The 24,168-nt window shown below is 39.3% G+C and overlaps 1 protein-coding gene and 1 pseudogene across 3 annotated transcripts in view; both read left to right on the plus strand.

Moving 5' to 3' along the window:
* HPSE2 (heparanase 2 (inactive)) overlaps positions 1-24,168 on the plus strand; it is a 505,349-nt gene that overhangs the window by 253,378 nt on the left and 227,803 nt on the right. The gene's annotated exons all lie outside the window — the stretch shown is intronic.
* Positions 5,887-6,424, plus strand: LOC102422976 (annotated as a pseudogene).

Raw genomic sequence — 24,168 nt, forward strand, 5'->3', positions numbered from 1 at the left:
CCCCCTGTCACACACAGAGCAGGGCTGATCAGGGGGTTGGGACGCCACACCCTGTCACACACAGAGCCGCAGGGGGTTCAGGGGGTTTGGGCGCTGCACCCTGTCATGCTGATCTGGTGCCAGGAGGCCTCGCGGCTCCGCTGATCCCGGTGCTGGGAGGCATATTACCCTTTTACTATATAGGATAGAGGCCTGGGGGCCGGCTGGTTTGCCCTGAAGGGTGTCCTGGATCAGGGTGGGGGTCCCCACTGGGGTGCCTGGCCAGCCTGGATGAGGGGATGATGGCTGTTTGCAGCTGGTCACACACCCTTCAGGGTGGGGGTCCCCACTGGGGTGCCTGGCCAGTCTGGGTGAGGGGCTGAGGGCTGCTTTCAGGCTGGCGGTTTTGACTGCTTTCAGGCTGGCGGGAAGCTCCCAACCACTCCTTTTTTTCTTTTCTTTTTTTTCTTCTGGGCCAGCTTTAGCTCTGGCTCTAGCTCTGAGGCTTCCGCTGCTGGTTTGTTTGCCGTTCTATAATCGAAACAATGTATAACTTCAGCTCTGAGATCCCAGCCGGCTATATTTGTTAGAATGTTTCAAACTGCCAGCTCAGAGGCCTGCAAGTCAGGCGGGGAACGTTGCAGTCTGCAGTCACGGGAGCAAGCAAGCCTCATGTTCGCTTCCAGCTGCCTGGCTGCCGGCCGCCATCTTGGCTGACAGTTAATTTGCATAAGGATACGCTGATTAGCCAATCAGAAGGGTAGCGGTCGTACGCCAATTACCATTTTTCTCTTTTATTAGTGTAGATTCTTCACATTATATCAACAGGCAGATATCAAATGTTGATTGCTTCAAGGACCTGTCTTATTCTAGGGATAGCTAATTCTCTAGTAAGTAATAAAATAATAATGGATGAAAATACATGACTACATTAACATTTATTTCAATATGGTTTCTAAAACCAAATTGTGCTCTGTGTCCTACATGTTCTGTGGTAATGCTCCAGTTGTCATTTGGAGGTAATAGGATACTAGATTCCTCACTTTCCCACTTCTCCACTCTTTACTGCTTCAATCACAAGAATTTTAGCTTCATCTGTTTTATAAATTGAACTTCTATGTAGGATTTTATTAAATAAAATATTCATGAATAAAAAAGATTGGAAGAGCACTTTATTTTTTCCTTTTTTGTTAATCCTCAGCCAAGGATATTTTCCATTGATTTTTAGAGAAAGTGGAAGGTAGAGGGAGAGACAGAGAGAAACATCAATGTGAGAGAGACACATTGATTGGTTGCCTTCTGTACACACCCTAACCAGGGCCAGGAAACCACCAACCCAGGTATGTGCCCTTGATTGTAATCAAACCCAGGACTCTTCAGTCTATGGGCCAACGCTTTATCCACTGAGCCAAACTGGCTGGGGCTGGAAGAACACTTTCTTAATCCCAAAGTGAGATGAATATAAAGAAAAGAGCTTTTTTAAGGTCCATATAGGGCTATACTTAAAGTTTGCTTTAGATAATTGTGGGTCAGAGAAGAATGTCTTAATTATGATTCACTTTGAATAGCAAATGAAACCAAGCTCCCCACTTTTCATAATCAGAATATATTAATATCTTTACCAGTTGAAGAATTTTCTTCATTAGAATTTATTGTTTCATATCAGAGGCTATCTGCTTTTGCATTCATCCACTCAATTAGAAAGCATTTATGACGCACCTGTTATGTATGATATAGTGAATTGCATGTTTCCTGACCTCAATAAGCCTAAAGTTTACATTTTCTTCGTATATGTGCTTATGGAGGTGGAGGGGGGTGCATATAAATTAGAATACAGAATAAAATGAACTGAATGCTTTTATAGACATGCAGAACACTTATAAAATAATTAATGTAATTATTTTGAACTTATGGGCTTAGGGAATGTTGGAGTAAGGCTTCATGAAGAAGCTGGCATTTGAATTAAGTCTTAAAAGTTGAAAGGGCTTTCAAAATTGAAAAAAGAAATATAGCTTTGTGGTCAGTGGATAATAGCACCATATCTAAGATTGAACAATGAATGTAAAAGCTATCATTCAGAATTGAAGGTCAGATAAAGAGCTTCACAGATAAGAAAAAGCTAAAGGAGTTCATCACCACCAAACCAGTATTATATGAAATGCTGAAAGGTATTCTTTAAGAAGAGGAAGAAGAAGAAGAAGGTAAAGATAAAAATTGTGAACAACAAGTACATATCTATCAACAAGTGAATCTAAAAATCAAGTGAATAAAAAATCTGATGAACAGAATAAACTGGAGAATATAATAGAATCAGGGGCATAGAAAGGGAGTGGACTGACAATTCTCGGGGGGGGAAGGGGTGTGTGGGAGGGTGCAGGAAGAGACTGGACAAAAATCGTACACCTATGGATGAGGACAGTGGGTGGGGAGTGAGGGCAGAGGGTGGGGTAGGAACCCGGTGGAGGGGAGCTATAGGGGAAAAAAAGAGGAACAACTGTAATAATCTGAACAATAAAGATTTAATTTTAAAAAAACCCAATATGTAATTATATATGTGTTTTCCGATGGTCTTAGGCGACCCCTGTGAAAGGGTTGTTAGACCCCCAAAGGGGTCACGACCCACAGGTTGGCGGCCCACAGGTTGAGAACCGCTGCTCTACTGTATATTCTTTTAGCAGCCCCCTCTGCTGGTTGATTTTATTCACAAATACATTATCATGAACAGATTTCTCAGGAATTCATTCCCCTTACAAATAATTTGTAATACCAACTCATATTTACTAGTAACATTGAGTTTGGCAGCCTTCCATACAATTCTAAAGAGGCTTTTTCAGCAACTTTCCTTCTCCAACTTTCAGTTTCTGGTACAGACCACTATTTCTTCTCTAAACTTAACTATTCTCTAACTTCCTGCTGATGGTTGTGGCCTTAAGATCATGGAAATCAACCTACCAAGTACAGGGATGAAATTCCTATTGCCAAATTTGGTTTTCTATTAGTTGCCCTAAAAATATTTTAGATATTTAAAGTTGCAAGGAAACAAAGCTTAATAATTATGTATCAGGTTTGTTTGTTTGTTTTTTTACAGGCCGCATTCAATAATCATTGTTGTAGCATTGGGCAAATTACTTAAACTTTCCAAGCCTCAGTTAGCTTGTTTGTAAAATAGGAAGAATAACTATTGTGAAGATTGTTAAGGATTGAGAGGATGTATATGATACTTGATAACTACTAATAGCTATGGTTATTATTTGATAGCTATTATTATTTTCATTTAAAATCAATATTGTGTTTTTATTTTTTTCAATATTGTGTTTTTATAAACTATGTCTTATTCAAATAGTTTAGTCTCCACAATTTTTTCTATTCACAGTGTTTTATGAAATCATATTATGTTGTGTTTTCTGATTTCTTTGACATCTTAAAACTAGGAAGAGATTCTGTACTCCACAAATGTGAAGTTTCCACTTTGCATTCCTGTTTCAGATAATGCATAAAAATGTTAAATAAAACTATCCTAGGTCAGGTCCCCAGGTAACTTCATTATTAATACATCTTTACTAAAAGTCAAATGCGTTTAACTCTCATCTTTGCTTCTGGTCATTAATATAATTTTCTTTCTAGTGTAAGACATAACTCCATTGAGATCTATGCTGTAGATTTTTTTTGTCTTTGGAACTTGATTTGGTGTGTGTGTGTGTGTGTGTGTGTGTGTGTGTGTGTGTGTTTAGTATTCTGTATTTTAAAACATCCTTTTCTGTTGTAAATATTGTACTTGTATTAATATACTTTGGGGAATGACTTAAAACTTATAGTGTTCAGTGTTCTTAACCGATCATATATATATGCAAATTGTCCCCTCGGGAGTTCGACCAGGAGACCAAGAGTTCAGTCGCTCGCTATGACATGTGCTGACTACCAAGGGGCAGCACAGAACAAAGGAAGCCCCCCCCCCCCCGCCCCGGCAGCCGGAAGCTGGGGAAGGGAGTTGCCTGGCCAGCAGCTGGAAGGAAGGCCCTGGCCAGAAGCCAGAAGGCCCCGATCGGCCCTGATCGCTGGCCAGGACTAGGGACCCTATCCGTGTGCAAATTTTGTGCACCGGGCCTCTAGTAAAGAAATATTTGTTGCCCCAAAAGGATCATACTGTTCTACTCCAACTAGCAATTGGAGGGCTGAATTGCCTTTACATTGTAGTGAGCTATTTTCTAGGCTACACAAACATATAAGCATGTTTTATTTTTCTATTACATATATTGTCAAAATATATTACATATTTTGTCTGGCTACAAAATATAGATATGAAATTCTCTCTACCTGTGCAAGTAAGCTGGATCATTGAGTCTTGGCCATACTTGGCTTCCTTAAGTAGCAAGGGTTCTCCTGTGGAAATAATACTAAAGTAGTTTCTATTACAATGTTTCTGATTTTTAAGGGGACAATGGATAGCTACATGTGGGATGACTGTGTGCTTGCTAGCTTGGTTGGGAAAAAAAAGGGTCAAGGGGATCATTCTATGTTGTCCTGGTTCAGCCTTAGTCTTAGATAAGTACTGTGTCCCTGGGTCTCAGAGGTGAGGCTTTCTCATCAGTGATTCTACCTCATCCTGGATGATAGAGAATCTTTGATGATCTGAACCCAGGACTGTTTCCTGCCCCACCCACAGAGATAGTAGGTTTTTTCCCCCTCATCTCATCCCTCAATTGTAGTTGGTTTACAACTGTGCCCAAACAAAAGGAATCCAAAGAGGACCACACCAAGACACATCATAATTAAAATGCCAAGAGCAAAAGACAAAGAGAGAATCTTAAAAGCAGCAAGAGAAAAACAGTTAGTTACTTACAAGGGAGTACCCATAAGATTGTCAGCTGATTTCTCAACAGAAACTATGCAGGCCAGAAGGGAGTGGCAAGAAATACTCAAAGTGATGAATACCAAGAACCAAGATTACTAGATCCAAGTGCCAGTGTACCCAGTGGTCAGAGTGCCTTTATTGGATATAATAGGTGAATGTTATCTACTAGAGGCCCGCTGCATGAATTCGTGCACAGGTGGGGTCCCTGTGGGTGGCCTGCAGGGATTGGGCCGAAACCCGTAGTCCAATGCCACCTTCAGCTCCTACCTGCCACTCCTGCTCATCCCGGCCCCATTGTGCCTGCCGTGGGCTCGTGCCCAATCAGTCCTGATCAGGAGAGGCTTGCGCTGCTGCAGTAGCACTCGCCAGCCATGAGCCCTGTGTCTGGCGCCTTCCCGAGGGGAGTGGCCTGCAGGATCAGGCTGAAACCAGCTCTCCGACATCCCCCGAGGGGTCCCAGATTGCGAGAGGGCCCAGGCCATGCTGAGGGACCCCAGCAGTGCACGATCGGGCCTGGGAGGGACCACTGGAGGGCTCAAGGGTGTGTCCGGCCCATCTCGCTCAGTCCCAATCAGCAGCAATCTATCCTACTGGTTGGAGCATCTGCCTCCAGTGGTCAGTGCACATCATAGTGAGCGGTTGAGCAGCCTTAGCATATCATTAGCATATTATGCTTTGATTGGTTGTTCTGCCATTCGGTCTATTTGCATATTACCCTCTTATTATATAGGATAAGGAACTTTAGTGGTTTAGAATAGAAGCTTGGTTTTCTTGCCCCTCACTAGTAGTGTCTCCCCCTCTTTAGTGCCCTGAATTCTGGTTTTCATATGTTCTTCTGTATGCTCCTTACATGTTGTGTGTCCTTCCCTCTTCTGCCTACTGGAATTTTATATCCTTAAGGCCTAGTTATATCTATCATTCATATTTGTCTTTCCGCACTTCCCCCTAGCATACTGCCTGTGTGTAGCAGTAGGTTCATACATGTTTGCTAAACTCCAATTAAAGAAAGTTATTTAAGCCTTTCGGCCGGAACTTCCATCTTCCAGTAGTTCGTCAAAATGACTAACTCAAAGGGAAAGAGGAGAGGCACTCGCTATATGTTTTCTAGGCCTTTAGAAAACATGGAGTTGTTCCTTTGGCCACATACATGCAAATCTACAAGAAAGGTGATATTGTGGGCATCAAGGGAATGAGCACTGTTCAAGAAGGAATGCCCCACAAATGTTACCATGGCAAAACTGGAAGAGTCTACAATATCACCCAGCATGCAGTGGGCATTATTGTGAACAAGCAAGTTAAGGGCAAGATTCTTGCCAAGAGAATGAATGTACGTATTGAGCATATTAAGCACTCTAAGAGCCGAGATAGCTTCCTGAAACGTGTGGAGGAAAATGATCGGAAAAAGAAGGAAGCCAAAAAGAAAGTAACCTGGGTTCAACTGAAGCATCAGCCTGCTCCACCCAGAGAAACACACTTTGTGAGAACCAATGGAAAGGAGCCTGAGCTGCTGGAACCCATTCCCTATGAATTCATGGCATGATAAGTGGGAAAAAATAAAAAAGACCTCTGTGCTGATAAAAATGCTTCTCTTAATTGAGTGGAAGTATGGTGTCCCTTCCCCCCAAAGCGTAATTAAAGAAAACTTTGTGAGAAGAAGGAGGAGGAGGAGGAGGAGAAGAGGAGGAAGAGGAGGAGGAGGAAAATTATTTAATCTAGTGACCTCAATTATAGATTATTAGACTACTGGGTCTTTAGAGTCATTTCATTCCCTGAGAGTTGAAATGTCATGAGTTGGCCTTGACAAGCAAAGAAATGCTGACATTAATACCTAAAGATACATTAAAACAAAAAAAAAGAAAAGAAAGCAAAACAAAAAAACACATTTCAATCTTCTCTGTGTGAGCTGTACATTTAGCAATTCACAATTGATTTTTTTGTAAGTGAACCTTGAGACAATTCTCTCTCTGCTTGACTACACAGAAAACCATTTCTCATAAAAGAATCATCAACCCATAAAATAGTCATTATGATGCAAAGTGTGCATGAAATGTGCAATATAAGGAAATCAATCTAGAGGAAATTAAGAGAAAGAGCAGAGGACATCAAGAAACCTTCACTTTTGAATTCTCTCTTTTTTTTTTTTTTTTTTTTTGCCTTTAAGCTCTCAATTCCCAGAGTAAAGGACAAGGGGAAACTTTTCTTGTTATATTATTCCAGTTGGCTTTTCTTAATATAATTTTAAAAAATTATTGAGATACACAAGTCTTGCTTATTGTCTAGATTTTTTTTTATTAGCCTACTTAGAATTAGAGAAAAGGCCAGAGAGAAGAAGAGAATACTATTACCTTTCACTTGTCTAGCCCTTTACAGTTTACAAAACAATTTCACATACATTATGTGTGAGATGTTTAGGACCTTTAGTTCCATTTTATACATAAAGTAACTGAAGCTCAGAACAGATACATGAGTGGCCCAAAGTCATGCAGTTAGTGAGAAATAGAGAGTCAGGTCATCTCTTCTAGCTTAACATTATCAATTGTGTCTTTCTAACTGCTCTGTTTTTGTTAGGATTCATATATATATTCAAGTTCTAAATGTATGAAATAGTTGGTGCCAAGGAAGAGATTATTGTGGGTATGTAGGGCTAATGGGGATATAGCACTTTTACTTTTTCTTGGCCATTTCACTCTAAACCATGCCAACTCACTATACCAAAACATTTTTCCTAATGATATGTATGGAAAGGAGAGGAGATAAAAAGAAGAAGAGATAAGGAGATGAGATTTTAAAAAAGAGAGAGAGAAAAGGGAATGAGAAACAGATAAATGTTGGGGTCCTGCCCCAGCAGGTCCAGGGGTTCCCAAAGGTGTGGACAGAGTTGGTGAAGAAGGAATGACACGGAGACAGCGTTTAGTTGATCAGCATAGCCAGGTTCTTTTTCTATTGTCCTGTTACATCTGTATTTATACCATTCGATCCTATAAGCATGCCTCTATAATCACATCATGGTATGTTTTGGGTAACCTTCTACAGTTTCTTGTTTCATTTCCATAGTTTCTTATCTGACCTTTGCCAAAAATCCTGTCTCTATCTAGTTCTGTTGATTTTAATCTTGTCTAGGTTAATCTCTGTGTTCCATTATAAGGGCTATTCCAAGGTCACTGCTCTACTGATAAACTACAAGGAAGTGACTGAAGGAGATTATCCTACCCAGTAAAGGTTATGTCCTCCCAGCCTCGCTGCTTGCCTTCCCTGGGACTGCCCTGTGTCAGTGGGTCTCCAGGGGAATAGGCTTTGGTGCTTTCCCTGGTGGGCAGACCCCTGGGGATGTGGGCCCAACAAGTCCCAAATTTATTGCCAACAGTCTTAGTCCAAGTTCTTCATAAGTAGTACATGGTATTTCTGTAACACTAGGGGGTTTTACTGATTTATTCTCTTCCTTAGTCCTGTTAATCCCTAACTCCAGGGAAAAATCCCCACCTGGGGAAACAACCTTTCTCGGGGAGGTGGTCCTGGTTAAAACACATAGCACTAAGAGGGGGAGCAAACATATGCTATATACGCCAGGTCCCTTGAAACATAAGCTGTGCAGATGTTTCTTCCCTGCAGCGACTGTGTCAAGCAGCAAGGGTGGACCGGCTTCCGGCAGATAAAGATAGGAAGCTCTATTTTTCTGTCTACTGTCAATATCAAGGCAATGACATTGACTGAGAGAACTTGGATTAGAACTCATATCTTGGGGAGCTTTGTTTACTGAAGCACCTTGCTTCTCACCTGAATGTATTATTTAGTTTATGGAAAATATAAGCATCTCCTCTTTGTGTGTGTGTGTGTGTGTGTGTGTGTGTGCACGTGCGTGTGTATGTGAGTTGTTCAAAAGCCCTCTATAAATGCTCAGAACTTTTAGGGGAAGTTTTGCTGTTCCTCCTCATTTAGCTGTGAGAATAAAATGGTTTGGCCTTCTGTAACATGCTTATTGCATAATAACTTTTCAAAGAAGATTAATGACAAGGATATTTATGAAAATGTCTCTGTGACTTTCATTTGTAACTATTCAGATATGTGGCTTTTGCCATTTGTATTTAATTTACATTTTAAAACTTTTGTTTTGGAGCTCAGCCAGACTACAGATAGCCCAGCAGAGGGCCTTGAAACTGTGTAAACAAATAAAGAAGTGGTCCAATGAATGTTATATGCATATGAGGGGCCGAATGCATGAATTCGTGTACCTTGAAAGGAACTGTGGGCCTCAAGGCTGTGGTGGGCACAGGGGTGGGTCTCGGCCCATCCTCCCTGCCCCCTCCTGGTCCCTCCTGTTGCGGCCCCCGGTCCCCTGTCTGCCGGCAGCCCCGCTCCCACCGCCGCTGCTCCCACCCGCTGATGGCGCTGGCCCCACTCGCACCCGCTGACAGTGTGGAGCAATTGGGGCTGGCACCAGCAGTGGGTGCGAGCAGGGCCGGCGCTGTCAGTGGTGGGTGCGAGCAGTGGCTGCTGTCCTGATTACTCCTCAGGAGCAGGGGGAGGTGGAGAAGCCCTGAGGGGTGATTGGGGCCCGCAGCTGCTCAAACCCCCTGATGGCACTGAGTGATTAGGGCTGGTGCTGGCAGCAGGTGCAAGTGGTGGCTCCGGCGCTGGCAGCGGGTGCGAGTGGGTCCAGCGCCGGCAGCAGGTGTGAGTGCTGGACAGGACCGCGGTGCACGGGAGCAAAGAATTTTCAGTAACCACCAGAGGCTCACCCCGATGACAGCGACTGGTGCCCTGCCTTGGTCTGGCGCCTCCCGCTCACCTGCTCCACCATCCTGCCGCGGCCAACACCCGCCATGTTCCGCGCTCTGCCACCTGCTGCCGACGTCCCCCACGTTCCATGTGTGCTGCCTGGTGGTCAGCACATGTCATAGCAACCGGTTGTTTGGTTGTTCCGCTGTTTGGTCTATTTGCATATTAGGGTTTTATATATATAGATAGGAAACTTTTCAGCCCTTGTTCAAGAAAGTCAGCAGCTCTCTAGTGTTAAGTAGGGAGAAAAGCCTATCTTGCTGTCCCAACTTCTTTCTTCGGTTTCTTTCTTCAGTTGTACATTGTTAGAAATGATGCTGGGTTATATATATAGTCATATTGCCAATTCAGTCTTCCAGTGTAAATGAAAGAGGATTAGTTCTTCCAGTTCTGATAGTGAAGGCTACTATAGTTGGACACCAGTCTTGCTGACATGGTATGTTCATGATAAATCATAAATTTTGTCATTTTAATCTCCCTTTTTGGTTTACCTCCTAATCTATTTCTCCCAGCTTTCTTAGAAGATAAAGTAAAGTAAAAGCATTACCAGTCTGGCTTTGTCTAGGTCAGTGGTCAGCAAACTGCGGCTCGGCAAACTGCGGCTCGCAAGCCACATGCGGCTCTTTGGCCCCTTGAGTGTGGCTCTTCCACAAAATACCGACTTCTGCACATGGGCCATGAAGTTTCAATCGCACTGTACGTGCGCGCCCGCACGTGGTATTTTGTGGTATTTTGTGGAAGAGCCACACTCAAGGGGCCAAAGAGCCGCATGTGGCTCTCGAGCTGCAGTTTGCTGATCACGGGTCTAGGTGATTCTAATTACTTAGAACACATGGTTGTAGAGACAAGATCTCCAGAAATAATTGATCTGATCCCATATATAAACTCTCCTGGAAGTAGAAGTGAACTTATTTGCAGCACAATTAAATTAAAAATAAGTTTATTCTTTATCTTGGTAACCTCAAGAAGCCAGCTTTCTAGCTTGGTTTTAAGGAAGGTGAGTGTAAGATTAGAGAACTTTTTAAAGAAAGAATCCCTCAAAATGTGAATGAATCTGGGAAAAAGACCCAACTTGCAGAAAGCCAGGGAGAAACTACAGAGAAAGGATGGTTCCATATCAGAGAAGCTTGCTCTTTTCAGAAAGAGGAAGAGCAGAAGGATCTGGGAAGAGTCATGATTTTGTTATGTGACATATTTTCTTGAGGAATACCTTCCTGGCTTTATGCCAAACAAAAATAAAACACTTTCACTTTGTAAAAACCTGTGTAGTAGAAGTTTAAGGACAAGTGAAAAGAGGGAGGACTTTGAGGTATTCCAGAGAAAAATAGCAGCAACTATAGCATCACTAAAATTCCAGGCTTCCTCTGTTACACCAGGCTCCCTAAGGCTTAGGTAACTTTCCGTCTCTGTCATCAAAACCTTTTGGGGTTTCACTTCCAAAGATTTTATAAGGTACAGATTATATACTTGTAGTATTTCTCCTGATGTACCTCTGCCCTTCCAAACTCAACACGTATGGTTGACTGTCATATTGTTACAATGTAGATCAGTCTCTAAATCTAGACTATGTTAGTTCCAAATGTTTAATTTTAGTCATATTGCCAATTCAGTTGACATAGATTCACAATAAATCCTAGTTTTAGAGTAATTTCTAGTGTTCTTTTCTGGTTCATCTGCTAATTAAACAGCTATTTCTCTCAGTTCTCTTGGAAGACAAGATAGGGGAAAATAAGTATCTACCTGGTTTTGTCTAGGAAGGTTATTTAACTTCTCTGAGATTTCTCACCTATAAAATGACAATAAGATATTCATTTTGCAGGCTTTTCAGGAGGATTAAAGTAATAACTCTAACTCATATCGCATAATACCTAGATCCTAGTAAGCACTGGAGTCCACCAATTTGTTTCAGATAGTTACTTCTTCTAAAGTTGCTAGAACTGTTTTTATTCTTTCCTCATCACTTCTACCCTGTATTTCTCAGTTATGTAAGGTCTTGGGACATCTGTTGAACAATGCAAATAGACATGGAATGTACGGTCCACTGCCATATGGGATAATTTGTGCGGTACAGAAAGGCTTTTCTATCAGGAAACTTCTCTACCATTAGGTGTATAAAATGAATTCTTCTTGCAAAAGTGATCTAATTGGTATATTTGAATTCATATGTCATATAAGAACAAATATTTTTGAGTTCAGTTTTCTTTTTACTTTTTAAAGCTAACTCATAGCTAATTATCACTTCTTATATATTTACTCATATATTGAGAAAGAAGAATGAGTCTTCCCAATTTTCAAGTTCTCATATTTCCTCTCTCTTTAAAATATCTCATGGCTATATTAAAGCCTTGACTTTCACTTCCAAAGCCTTTGGTGAATCTGTTCCTTAACTTCCTGGTGATGAATCCAGTACTTTTCTACCTTGGTAGATTTATGAATTAATTTATATTTTTGACCTATTCAGCCAGCTAGGTTTCTTGAATGGTTCATCTTGAACTTTGTATTGCCTTATGCAAGCAGAAGAATGGTTGTCAGATATTTCAAATCTTAGCTTACTATTTTGCTCATTTACTCTAATTCTGTGTAATAATGGTGCTAACTTATACTTGCTTAGGTACAGAATACTTTCATATATATCTAGTATTACCCTGTATACATGTATGAGTATATGTATTTATGTATATGTGTGTATACAAAGTATATGAATATTAATTATGCAGCCCATGGTGAAACTTAATTAACAGGGAGAGAAACCCACATTATATCCTGGAGTGTTGATATTGGACAGTTCACTTAACCTATTTGGGCTTCAGTTTCATTATTTATAAATGTAGATAATAATTCCCTGCCCTGTGTGGGATTTTCTTTATAAAGTGCTATAAAATTATAATGGATTATTTTTCATCTTCCTCATTGGATTGTGAGCCTTGAAATGGCAGAGAGCTAATCTGATTCACTTGTGTAAACCCAATGGACTTGGAATATAGCAGGCCCTCAACAATGTCTTGTGAGAGGAAGGAAAAGAGAGAGTAAAGAGGGGAGGGAAGGTCAGTAAAGAGAAGGACAGAAGGAAACACAGTTAAGAGGAAAGGGGGAGGGGGGAGGAAAAATCTTCAGTGCATTTGGTACTTTCTCATCTTAGTTGAGTTTAGCAGGAGAGATTGTGTTGCAGCCAAAGGAATTCTAACAGCTTCACTTTCCTGCCATTGTCCAGGGACACTCTCCTATTTCTATGGCCTCTGAAATGTATGTTCCATTCCTTCTATCCATAAGACTAATTCTGGCCCATCTGTTTTGGGTCAGTGATAAAAAATTACCAGAACACAGGCAGTAAGTAAATAATCCTTTTTTTACAGTGGACCTGGCTTTTATGAGTTTCTAGCTTTGATCTGATTCTCTTTTTTCTCTAACTTTGCTGCTCTTTGCCTTTCTTAGTTTTTAGTGTCTTTGCTCACCTCCTGCTAAGTCTAATTTCTTTTTTACTCTCAAATCCTGAATTAGCTTCATTGGCTATGGACAAGTCTGCTTCATCTTAGTCTTAATCTTTTTAAGATTATTTCTCACCTGAATTATTTTATGAATGATATGCACAGAAAACATCTAGCTGGTGTATACGGGCTTGTTAACATTTCAAAAACTGATATGCTAATTCTTATTTTTCTCTTACCCCAGTTGAGCCATCAAATTGTTATGGAAAACTCAAGGCTGATCCCTATTACCCACCAATAGTGCAGTGACCATACAGCCTGGATATTAGAATAAAGTACTAATTAAAGAAATTCTGTTAAGTAGACAGACCTAGTATTCTGATATTAGTCTAGCAAAATATGGTCACATAGACATGACATAAACTGGTCTACAGAGTAGATTACACATCATATGTAGAGAGATTAATACTTCATTCCCTACAGCAGAGTTGGCAAAGACTTGATGTGTATGTCACTGCTACCACTTTTCATCCCTTACACATAGCAGACAACAATAAATATCACAATTCTTTTTCCCACTGAAGTTACAGTTTGCCTAAGAATCAAGGAATATAGTCCCAATCCGAGCAAATTGGCATATGTAGTGAAATCCAATAGCCATGCTTGGAGTAGTGGTTAAAACCACAGGCTTTAGTGCTTAGGCAATTGAGTTCAATCTTAACTCAGACATTTTCTATATGGGTAACCTCTTTTGGCCTCAATTCCCTCAATGTGGATAATAAAAATGCCTCCTGGTGTTGTTATAAGTATTAAATGAGATATTATGAAGTACTTTGCAAATGCTGAACACATAACAAGTGTTCAATAAATGGTAGCTGCTGTTACAATTAGAATTTAAAGAGTTATCAAATACATTTGGGTTGGTAGGATGACCCATCTTTAACTGAAAGACAAGGGGAGATCGATTTTACTCTTAATACAACTCTACATAGCTCTGGGAAACCTCTTAATAATTTGGAGTTTGTGTTTCCTGTCAGATGTTGTTATTGAACCTGAATATGGATGGTGAATTGAAGATATGACTGTACCAGACTGGCAAGAATATGCTTGAGCTAACCACAGTGATCAGTATTCTTCCTCTGTATTTTATACTTACTTAAAATTTCTCTAGGCTGCTTTGTGTTTGTAGATACACATTCTCTAACTTGCGTATAATATTATGGAATTAATTTCTCACACTCATCAGTGTGAACTCTGTCATTCATAACAATGTGCCATTATAGCAGTTTGGCAGCTGCATGAGGGAAGCTTATTTTAAAGCAGCACTTATTTGTTGTTTTAATCTGTTTCTTTGCTTGTTGGCTTGAGCTTTAGTAACTTTTTGATTTCCCAGATTCTACTGAAAGTTTTTTCCTTAATGAAGATGTTCAGAATTGTGCATCAGTTATTCCAGAAATATCTCCAACAGATGCTGCCCCATTCATGGGTTTCTTAGACAACAAGGAAAAAATGTGTGCAGGAGATATGTAGCAAGGCATGTCTCCAAGCTCATCATTTTCACATATAGCCTTGTGCTGTATTTCCAGGTTCCTTTTCATCTAATCACAAATTTCAAAATCAAGATCATAATAAGAAATAAATATAATCAACTGTAGGAAGTAGCAAAGCATACCTAAAATATCTAGAAGCCTTGGATTCTGGTCCCAGATCTGGTCCTAACTAGATGTCTGACTTTTCTTGTTTAAAAATCAATCACACTGGGCCCTAATATCTTTGTCTCTTATATGAAAATATAGGCCCACATTACTGATTCTTGGTGACTTGGGGTAGCCTCTGGGGCATTTGAGAATGCAGTGGAAGGTCATAAGAAAAAGTATATTCTCCTTGGTTGGTAGAATATGTATTAAAAAAATTCAAAAGCAAAACTTTTCAGGTATCTCACACCTCTTCTACATTTATTTGCCATGTAAGGGATGCCAGAATCTGTTGAAATTGGCATGTTTAATACCATATGATCTCACTGATATGTGGAATCTAATGAACAAAATAAACTGAAGAACAAAATAGAAATAGAGGCATGAATACATGGAATAGACTGACAGTTGGCAGAGAGGAAGCAAGAGGGGGGCTGGGCGGGGGGTGGGGGGGATGGATGAAAGAAGGTGAAGGAATTAGCCAAAGAACATATAGGCATAACCCATAGAAACAGACAACAGTATGGTGATGGCTAGAGGGAAGGGGAAACAGGAGCTGGGTGGAGGTGGGCAAAGGAGGGGGAACAAGGGGGACACATGTAATAGTGTCAACAATAAAAAAATGTTATCTTTGTCTTAAAATATTGGTATGTTCAAATGTGAATATAACACAATTTCTAGTCTCTGGGAGCTAGTTAATAGATAGTGATAACCTTTTATCCTTTCTAGTCTCTGCTCCTTGAACTCTTAAATTTTTTAAATTATTTTTTGTTAATTTTAAGTCATCATTTTTAGGTAATGATAGGCAGTATATTACTGCCATTTCAAAGTTTTTTAAGAACATCCCTTAAAACTAGGCTTTATGTTTTCTATTTCAAAACTCCAAAACATGAATCTGAAAATAAAATAGTAGTCACACCTTTAAATTTCTAACTAATGACAAAGAACGTTATATTTAAAAGGGGTAGAAAGTCTTAATTCAATATTTCTTAGTATAACTATGAAAAGAAAATTTAAAATTACTCATATGTGACCATGGTCAACAAAGTCATTAGGTTTAATTTTCTTCATAGTCAAATAATTGTGTTGGATTAAAATAGAACATTTTTCTTTTTAAAGCACTTTCAAATAAATAGATTTGTATAGTCATCCTAAGAGGTAGGCATCCAGGGATTATCCAAGGCCACCCATAACTTCAACTTTTACTCGCTTTTTAAAAAAAATAAATTTTTATTGATTTCCGAGGGGAAGGGAGAAGGAGAGAGAAATAGAAATATCAATGATGAAAGAGAATCATTGATCGGCTGCCTCCTGCACACCCCACTTTGGGGATCCAGCCCACAACTCAGGCATGTACCTTTACTGGGAATCGAACTGTGACCTTCTGGTTCATAGGTCGATGCTCAACAACTGAGCCACACCAGCTGGGCTGATTTGCTTCTTTTTAAAAATTCTCAGAAGATAATACAGGCTTTTTAACCCAGCTTGTTTTCTTGTTAAGCTGTATAAAGACAAAATACAAAATTCCACTAATAAGTTTATAATGATATATTTCTCTGCAGAATCAGCCATAACAACACCCCATGCTGTAAAGGGAATCTGTAAAGTTATCTTGCTTGATAGGAAACAGAAATCCCATACACATGCCAGGACCAAGGCCCCTTATTTTGCATCTGTTCAAGGGGGAAATACTTGGAATGGAAAGGCATTCCTATTGGTTGGGATACACAACTACTGGTAATTAAAATCTCTGATTCCTTTACTGAGCAGTCCCATGACACTCAGTAGGAGCTTATGCACTAAAGACTTCAGCTGCCTTTAGCCTGAAAATGACCCATTTCCCAACCTTATGTTAGTCCACGACACACCTGTGCACTGGCCAGGACACACTGGAGAGTAGACGGGAAGTCCCTTGTCCAGCCTGCTTGCAACCACATCAGAGACACACACCAGGTGTGACTGGAAAGTAATGAGGCTCACTCAGAAACAAAACATGACAACTGGACCAAGAACAGGATTTATGCATCCAATTGAGGACTGTTCCTCAAAGTGGTCACCATGGAAAACATAAAATGTTGCCATTGCTCATAAGACTTTTAGAATATCTCCTTGAGGAAGGCCTTTAGAGACTATGATCTTCTCACGAAATTTGTTCATTTCTTTATACTCATGTGTTGGTCTTTCAACCAAAACTTTGTGATTTGCTATATAGATCTGGTGCTCAGAAGAGAGGCCTACACAGGTGGTAAATGTCACCAGAGATACCATAATTGCCAACAACCACCCATAAGAAGCAGGAAAAGATGAGAAACTGATGGTGAAAGTCATCTTTAAGCTACTTAGTCATTCTGCAGCACTGCAGCATTGATTTGAGTGTAGTGAGAGGAGTAATGAGCTCTCCTGCCCTGACCCCATGCTCCTAACTTTGACAAATTACTTTTTATTTCCCTTTCTCCAAGTCTTCCTCATTCCTGCCTAGCTCTGAGGCATCTCTCTTGTTCCTAACCCTCCTTTACCACCTTTTCCCTTCCAGCTACAACTTTAGGAATACCTCCATTTCATTTGTGCCACACTTGGCTATGTCTTCACCCAGGAAATTAAAATCGTAAATGGCATTTAAAAACTGCCTTACCTTGCATATAATATAAATGATGTTCTTGATTGAATACAACTTTAACTTGCTAATGGTGGAGGAGTGTACTGGAAGGAGGTTGGGTTTTTCAGTTGGAAGGCCAGGGTTAGAATCTTGGTGTTTTCACATTATGTTATCACTCTGACTTCTCATCGGTACCATGGGAATATTAATACCTACTTTTCCGGATTTTTTTGTTCAGATTAAATATTAGAAATATATATGTAACATAAATGCTGAAGTTCTCAAAGGCTAAGTGACTTTCCCAAGGTCACGTGGCTGATTGATGTCTTGGTATGTTGAATCTGTGATTTACAGCTAATCCATGGTTCTGACCTTTTAATTTAATAATATTTCTCTTTGCTTCTGAAACTTTCCTGTGTACCAGGAAAAACTTGACAAAGGTCTAAATTCTTTAATCTACTGTCTAGTTCTACATCAATTATTGTTGAATATATTGATACCATTTAAATAATTATCAAGCCACACCAGAATATGAATAGCTTAATATCATAAATTCAGGTGTAGCCCATGGTTCCAAAAGATAAGCCATTCTAAATGCAGATTCTTGCAGTCTGGAGACTGATCATTTCATACATGCTCATTTGTTATTTTTAAAAAATATATTTTATTGACTTCAGAGAGGAAGGAAGAGGGAGAGAGAGATAGAAACATCTATGAGAGAAATCATTAATCAGCTGTCTCCTGCACGGCCCCTACTGGGGATCAAGCTCACAACCCGGGCCTTTGCCCTGACTGGGAATTGAACTGTGACCTCCTGGTTCATAGGTCAGTGTTCAACCATTAGGCCACACCGGCCGGGCATAGTTGATTTTTCTTTTTCCCAACCATTTTTTCCTCTGCATTTTATGACTCAGTTGATGATGCTATCCTCCTCTGAGCTACTCAGGCTTACAAATTTGGAGTAATCTCTGAAACCTATTTTTCTTTTGTCTCCTCCCCAATCCAATCCATTTTCAAGCCCTGTAGAGTCTCTCTTTGCCCTTCTATTCTCTATTGCCACTGTCATCACCTTTGCCCAAGCTCATATTATCTTTCTCTTATAATATTGAAGAAGCTACCAACTGCTATCTCTGTTTTTAGTCTATCAACTCTCCCATCTATTTTCAATGTGCTGTCAGATTTATTCTCCCTTCATACTTTCATACTTCATGGCACACCTCTGCTCAGAACTTTTTAACATCTAAGGATAAAGTTCTAAATCAATAGTTTGCTCTTTTAGACCTCCCATCTGCTCCTGCCTATTTCAACCATATTTTTAACTTTTCTTCTTTACTCATTATATAATTCAGCCAGCTAAACTCACTTTTTCTTATAAATGTTTTTCTGCCCTATCCCAATAGTCAGGAAGTTATCTTAATTAAAGAATAATTTGTTTACTGGAATAAACAATGGCATGAAATAAGTCAACTTGAGTTTAAGTTCACAAGCTGTAGGATCTTGGACAAGTCACTGAATTTCTCCAAGTTTCAGTGTCTTTATGTGCAAAAAATGAAATCCAAATGAAGACTGTCATAATATTTAAATGAGAATATATTTTTTAAATGTGACAGTATATTTTTAAGATGCATTGTGAAGTATTTTTAAATGTTATTAGTTCCTCCCATATCTGATTCTCAAAGATGATCTTAAATGCCATGCTTGGAAATTTTAATTTAACATCATCACCTTTTCTTCCAACTGAAAATAAGTCCTCCCTTTTTTGAACCAAGTAGCACTTTCACTATAATATACTTGGGTTACTTTTAATGTATACCTTTTATTATAATTAGTTATGTGTATGTTCTATCTCTTCTACTAAATTTTAAGGATCTGGAGGACTGGGTTCCAGATCATTTCATCTTGGCATGCACCTTCTAGGACCTACGATGGTATCTTGAACATTGTGGATGTTCTGTTATACTTAATAGATGAATGCTGAATTTGAATCAATGATTATAAAAGTATTACTCACCTGTTTATAATCTATTTCTTTTTCTAATTTTCATCTCTTCTTTCAAGAATAGAGTGATGGTGATCTTTTGGGGAGGGTTTTATTCTGATAAGAGTTTAGAGCCTCATAACTGATATCAAATGCAGCAGCAGTGCTATGTGAGCTTACTTGCCAGACATCAATAACATGAGAAAATGATCTCTCCTAACTTCTGCATTCAAATTGTCAGTCTTAATGTTGCATGGCTTTGGTTTGGCCTTTAATTTACAAAGTTTCTGTATTTTAATTATGTCTATATGAATGCAATGAGTGTTCTTTATATGGCTCATTACCTACATTAGTAACGACATACTCTAGTAAAATGTGAATAATTTTTTCTTGCCTATTTCTAGAACTGATCTATTACAGTTTTATTAACTTCTCTAGATAGTTTATGAATTTTAAATATATACTAGATCATAAATTTCCAAACTCTTGTAGCTGGGTGAAGACTGTTTCTAGGATCCACAGATATGCCCCTTTGGCATTGTTAGGAGATCTCTGCCTCATAGGAAGTTAGCTAAGGGCTTAGGAAGCCAGTAAGGAATGTACACCTTCCCACAGTTTTAATAATTATTTGAACACCTAGATCTGTGCTAGTTGCTATGAGAAAATAAAAATGCATTAGACAGACTGCATATATGATGCTGGTTTCATAAGATTATGATGGAACTGAAAAATTCCTATTGCCTAGTGACATCATTGTCCTTGCAATGTCATAGCATAATGTATTACACATGTGTTTGTAGTGATGCTGGTCTAAAATCTACTGCACTGCCAGACATACAAAAGCACATACAATTATGTATACTACATAATATTTGATAATTATAATAAATGCCTGTTACTGGTTTGTGTATTTACTATACTATACTTTTTGTTATTATTTTAGAGTGTACTCATAAAAATATTTGCTGTAAAATAGTATGTTGTGTTACTCCAGCAGCAGCCTCACACATCTCCTGTTTACCATGTCTCTTGATTGCATCATTTCCTCTTGAGCTTAATTTAATGGTGTTGTTTTATAAATTTAGTCTAGCCGAAGTGTAAAGTGTCTGTAAAGTCTACAGTAATGTCTTAGGCCTTCACATTCACTCACAGCTCACTGATTCACCCAGAGAAACTTCCAGTCCTGCAAACTCCATCCATGGTAGATACCCTTTACAGGTATATCATTTAATAAAATCTTTTACACTGTATTTTACTGTACCTTTTCTATGTTTAAATATACAAATATCTACCATTGTGTTACAATTGCTTACAATTGTATTCAGTACAGTAACATGTTGTACAGGATTTTAGCCTAGGAGCAATAGACTATTATCATATAGGCTACCAGTGATGGTGAACCTATGACACGTGTGTCAGAGGTGACACACGAACTCATTTTTTTGGTTGATTTTTCTTTGTTAAATGGCATTTAAATATATAAAATAAATATCAAAAATATAAGTCTTTGTTTTACTATGGTTGCAAATATCAAAAAATTTCTATATGTGACACGGCACCAGAGTTAAGTTAGGGTTTTTCAAAATGCTGACATGCCGAGCTCAAAAGGTTCGCCATCACTGGGCTATACCATCTAGGTTTGTGTAAGTACATTCTATGATGCTTGTACAATGACAAAGTCACCTAACAACACATTTCTCAGAATGTATCCTCATTGTTAAGTGGTGCTTGACTGTACCCCATTTTCAAAAATGGTTTTATTTATTTTTAAAATCTATCTTTATTATTGAAAGTATCACAGATGTCCCCTTTGTTTTTTTTCTCATTGACCCTCTTCACTCTCCCCTGCACCCATCTCTCCCAAGCCTTTGACCACTATTGTCTGTGTCCATGGGCTATGCATATAAGCTCCCCAGTTAATGTTCTTCCCCCTACCCCCTCACCCCCACTTTCCCTCTGAAATTCATCAGTCTGTTCCATGGTTATATGTCTCTGGATATATTTTGTCCATCAGTTTATTTTGTTCATTAGATTCCACATATGAGTGAAATCATGTAATACTTGCCTTTCTCTGAATGGCTTATTTCGCTTAGCATAACACTCTCCAGGTCCATCCATGCAAAAATGGTTTTAGATTCTTAAAAAAAAGTATGAGAATCCATGATTAGAGAGTTACAGACACAAGAACTTGAGAGGCAGATAGCTAGCATCTAATCTTCTTTTAAATATGTAGTTGAAAAGTTATCTTTTCAAGTTATAACACATCCATCAGTATACATTATGGGTAAACAGATATACTTTCCATTCATTCCTGCACTGGAAAGGCAGTGGCATGGAAACTTACCATTATTAATTCTAATTATAAATTTTAATATGGACTCTTTAAGACTTGATATGTTATTATAAAGTAAAAACCTTTATAAACCAGCACTGAGGTCAAGACTTAAAACTTAGCTACCCCAAATCCCTCCAGTGTACTTCATTCCAATTAACCCCATCCTTCACTCTGAAGTAACCAATATAGCAATCAATTTCTTGTGTTTCTGTATATTACTCAAATGTGTATCCTGAACACTATAGTTTCGTTTTTCCCATTTTAAAAAAATTCATGTTTTTGAAGTCTCTTTATTAAGTTTTTTCTTCATTCTTTTCTTTTCCTTATAGTTTGCGTGTCTAAGAATCCAGGGCATTTGATCTGTAGTTTCCCACAGTCTGAGTTGTGCTGATTACATACTTATGTCTCAGTTCAACATGTTCCTCTGTCCTCTGTATTTTCTGAAAATTAACAACTGCATCTAGAGGCTTGATCAGACTCAGGTTTGATCTCTTGGCAAGACCAACAGTTCTCAAACATTTTAATTCAGGATTTCTTAAAAAATGTTTAAAGGCCCCCCAAAAGCTTTTGTTTATTGAGTCATGTTTGTCTATATTTTTCATATTAGGAATTAAAATTGAGAAATTTAAAAATATTTATGTAATAATTTATTAAAAGTAAACATTAATAAACTCATTATGTGTTAACATAAATAACATTTTAAATCATAAATAGCTATATTTTACAAAATGAAAAAAATGTCTACTGAGAAGAATGACATTGTTTTACATTTTTTGCAAATTCCTTTAATGTCTGGCTTAATAGAAGACAGCTGGATTATCATATCTGCTTTTTCATTCAATCTGTTGCATTATGTTATTTTATTTGAAGTGCATGAAGAAAACCTGGCCTTACACACATTTGTAGTTGGAAATATAAGGACCTCACAGATGTCCTGAGAGGGTTCCAGGGTCTTTGGACTACACTGTAAGAATCTCTGGGCAAATCTATAGGTGGTTTTGAGCTTTTTCATCAAGAGGGACATGATGTCTGTTGATATCAGCTATTGTTGTTCAGTGCCCAAAACCATTAAATCATTGGAAGTTACAAAAATGGTGATATTCTATGTTTTATTTTTAATTTATTGGTTGGAATCCTATATAATAAAACCCTAATATGCAAATCGACCAAACAGAGAAACGACCGGTCACTATGACGCACACTGACCACCAGAGGGAAGACACTCAATGCAGGAGCTGCCCCCTGGTGGTCAGAGGGAGCATCGCTCAGCCAGAAGCCGGGTTCACGGCTGGTGAGCACAGCGGCGCTGGTTGGAGCAGGCCTAAGTCGGCAGGTGGACATCCCGCAAGGGATCCCAGGCTGTGAGAGGGCACAGGCCGGGCTGAGGGACCCTCCTCCCCCAGTGCACAAATGTTGTGCACCAGGCCTCTAGTACTTTTATAAAAATCTGCTTCCCACACTTACTGGTTACTCAGTGGTACAGTTAATATAGAAAAGGTAGGGTAAGTGACTCTTTCCCCTTATTTACCATTTTTAAGATAATTAAATTCTCGATCACCCTTCAAAGGTGGCCAGTTGGTTTTCAGAATCTCACTATAAATGACAAGTGCTAGCAAGGATATGGAGAAAAGGGAACCCTAGTACACTGCTGGTAGGAATCCAGACTGGTGCAGCCATTATGAAAAACAGTATGGAGTTTCCTCAAAATATTAAATATGGAACTGCAATTTGACCCAGTGATCCCATTTCTAGGAATATATCCTAAGAAACCTGAAACACCAATCAGAAAGAATATATGCAGCCCTATGTTCCTAGCAGCACAATTTACAATAGCTAAGACCTGGAAATAGCCCAAGTGCCCATCAGTAGATGAGTGGGTAAAAAAAGCTGTGGTAGCTTTTTACGAAGATGACGCCAAAAGCTAATAAGGAAGTACCTGCCTCTCCCAAAGCCAAAGCCAAAGCAAAGGCTTTGAAAGCAAAGAAAACAGTGCTGAAAGGCGTCCATAGCCACACAAAAAAAGATTGGCATGACACCCACCTTCCGATGGTCAAAGACAGTAAGGCTCCGAAGGCAGCCTAAATATTCTCAGAAGAGCACACCCAGGAGAAACAAGCTTGAGCACTATGCCATCATCAAATTACCCCTGACTACCGAGTCAGATGTGAGAAGATAGAAGACAACAATACATTGTGTTCATTGTGGATGTCAAGGCCAACAAGCACCAGATCAAACAGGCTGTGAAGAAGCTCTATGACATTGATATGGCCAAGGTCAACACCCTGATCAGGCCTGATGGAGAGAAGAAAACATATGTTTGACTGGCTCCTGACTATGATGCTTTAGATGTTGCCAACAAGATTGGGATCATCTAAGCTGAGTCCAGCTGCCTAATCCTATATAATAAAGAGGTAATTGACCATCACGCCCTCACACAAGATGGCTGCCCCCATGTGGTCATAAGATGGCCACCACAAGATGGCCGACAGGGGAAGGCAGTTGTGGGCAATCAGACCAGCAGGGGAGGGCAGTT

This window comes from Myotis lucifugus, unplaced genomic scaffold (genome assembly GCF_000147115.1).
Source record: "Myotis lucifugus unplaced genomic scaffold, Myoluc2.0 scaffold_66, whole genome shotgun sequence".
In the NCBI taxonomy this organism is placed as follows: domain Eukaryota; kingdom Metazoa; phylum Chordata; class Mammalia; order Chiroptera; family Vespertilionidae; genus Myotis; species Myotis lucifugus.